Source organism: Sander vitreus, chromosome 24 (assembly GCF_031162955.1).
Source record: "Sander vitreus isolate 19-12246 chromosome 24, sanVit1, whole genome shotgun sequence".
In the NCBI taxonomy this organism is placed as follows: Eukaryota; Metazoa; Chordata; class Actinopteri; order Perciformes; family Percidae; genus Sander; species Sander vitreus.
In genome coordinates, this window is record NC_135878.1 from 195,001 (window position 1) to 197,500 (window position 2,500).

The following is a 2,500-nucleotide window of genomic DNA, read 5'->3' on the forward strand; positions in this document are numbered from 1 at the left end:
TGGGTATTTTCTGAAGCTACTCCGCGGTCAGAGGACGTCCGGAGCGGCTGCGGGCCGAGCTGCCACCGCCGTTCATTCTGATTTAGCGTGCTAACGTTAGCTTCCAACCGTCACAAACGGAATACCGGAAAGGAAAAAAAGCATAATAAACCCCCGGTGGTTGTTGTGGTCGTTTACATCTCTCCGTATGGGAGAAAACAGTCACCGCAGCGTCGGTAAAACGGCCGGTAAACTCGTTAATCCGCCATTGTCAACATCAACGGCCACGACGGACATTTAAGGAACCGGAGCTTTCCTCTGGTGACTGTGAAGTAAATACGGTTACGTTGATGAGCCGCAGGTGTGCTGGTACCGAACCGTAAACGCATCCCGACACAACAGTCCGCAGTGTGACAGAGAAGGGAGGAAACTTTATTGTGGTAGGGAGGATGTTCACTGTCAAGTTAGTGTAGGTGTAACAACATTCAGATACAAACAGGAAATTACTCTTCAAAATAAAAGCTGAAGATTATTGCAAATCGTAACATTTCTTTTTGTACCTTCCATATTTTTTTGTTTAATAGAAAGTGTGTCTGTGTGTGTGTGTGTGTGTGTGTGTGTGTGTGTGCGCGTGTTTCTATGTGTGTGTGTGTGTGTGTGTGTGTGTGTGTGTGAGTGAGAGAGTCTGTGTGTGTGTGTGTGTCTCTCTGTCTGTGTGTGTCTGTGTGTGTGTGTGTGTGTGTGTGTGTGTGTGTGTGTGTGTGTGTGAGATTGTGTGTGTTTCTGTGTGTCTGTGTGTCTGTGTCTGCGTGTGTGTGTGTGTGTGTGTGAGTGTGTGTTTTTGTGTGTGTGTGTGTGTCTCTGTGTCTGCGTGTGTGTGTGTGTGATTCTGTGTGTGTGTGATTCTGTGTGTGTGTGTGTGTGTGTGTGTGTGTGTGTGTGTGTGTCTGTCTGTCTCTGTGTGTGAGATTCTGTGTGTGTGTGTGTCTCTGTGTGTGTGTCTCTGTGTGTGTGTCTGTCTCTGTGTGTGTGTGTGTGTCTGTCTCTGTGTGTGTGTGTGTGTGTGTGTGTGTGTGTGTGTGTGTCTGTCTGTGTGTGTGTGTGTGTGTGTCTGTCTCTGTGTGTGTGTGTGTGTGTGTGTCTGTCTCTGTGTGTGTGTGTGTGTGTGTCTGTCTCTGTGTGTGTGTCTGTCTCTGTGTGTGTGTGTGTGTGTGTGACATGTTGAATAATCAATAATTCATCATCACAGAGTTCATCTATAATCAATCGATCAAACTGAATATTTTCCAAACATTAAATATGACTAATACGATCAATAATTTACAGTTTACAATCAGAAGTCGATCAATACGTTTAGAGAAACAACATGAGGAGAATATTGTGTTTCTACTGATGTACATTTATATCTTTATTTATTTATTTATTTATTCTTTTTATTCTAGATGTGTTTGATCGTATCAGGATAGATAAAAAATGCTGAAAAACACACAAACAAATCAATAATCTCCTTAAAAAGCAGCTATTCATTTAACTAAGGAAGCTCAATGGTGCCAAGATTAACGACATTTCAAAATAAAAGTAGCAAAATATTGGTTTGGTATTTTATGACTTAATTTTTCACAATAAAAGTTTATTATTTTTTTTTAAATTAATAATTTCTTTTATATTATTCTATTTATGTTTATTTATTTAATCTTTATAAATTAAATTCACAGCTGTTTAATTAACATTTTATTATTTTAATTAATAAGGAAAATGTGTAAAAGAAAGAAAGAAAAAATGTTTTATACCTATTTAATTAAAGCGTCATTTGTTTATTCATTTTAATGAAATATTGATTTATTAAGACAAAAAACATTTAATTAAAAAAACTGATTAAATATTTAACTGTAGATCCTTAAACATCTTTTTATTTCTACCTATTTCATTTAATTTCAATAATTTCAGCTCAGCTCAGGAAAAGTATTTTTTATTTCAGAACATGACAAAATTTATGTAATTATTTTATATATTTTTTAAATATTTTTTCAGTTTAAATATAGTTTAAATTGTTTGTTTTAGTTTTTTTCTTTTAAAGTAATTTTTTAAAATATTTTTGTATTTATTATCTCTGGTTTTTATTTTTTGCATTTCATATTTTTATAATAATATTTAGACAGAAAACTCAGAATTTCTGATATTAAGGTCGTACATTTACAAGAAAAAACCTCAAACAGCGACGTCTATGAAAAAAACAAACCTGAAAAGGTGAAAAGCGACAAAAACCCCGAAAAAAGTGTCTGAAAAATGTGCCAAAAAATACCTTGAAAAGGGGATAATCACGTCAAACAATTGCCCAAAAAACAAACAAAAAAGCGACAAAAACTCAAAAAAACTGCCCAAAGAAACCATGAAAAAGGAGACAAAGAAAGAGGAAAAAAGCCCAGTTTGGAGTATATGTTCTTGACAAAAAATCTCCCATTTCTCTAGTTAACCCCCGTAAATGTCTGACTTAATCTTGGAGAATATCTGAGTTTTTTTC

The 2,500-nt window shown here is 35.5% G+C and overlaps 2 protein-coding genes across 12 annotated transcripts in view; both read right to left on the bottom strand.

The window, feature by feature from the left end:
- The window catches only part of lrrfip1b (leucine rich repeat (in FLII) interacting protein 1b), a 27,282-nt gene extending 26,588 nt beyond the window's left edge, over positions 1 to 694 (bottom strand). Inside the window, exon 1 of one of the 8 annotated variants that reach the window (XM_078243371.1) lies at positions 1 to 604. This exon is cut by the window's left edge and continues 596 nt beyond it. The gene's annotated coding sequence lies outside the window, so the exon portion shown is untranslated. The other 7 variants (XM_078243364.1, XM_078243365.1, XM_078243366.1 and 4 more) reach the window with 7 other exon arrangements.
- A 457-nt stretch (positions 695 to 1,151) lies between these two features.
- The window catches only part of mlpha (melanophilin a), a 19,751-nt gene continuing 18,402 nt past the window's right edge, over positions 1,152 to 2,500 (bottom strand). For all 4 annotated transcript variants that reach the window (XM_078244057.1, XM_078244058.1, XM_078244056.1 and 1 more), the window contains one exon: positions 1,152 to 2,500. This exon is cut by the window's right edge and continues 273 nt beyond it. The gene's annotated coding sequence lies outside the window, so the exon portion shown is untranslated.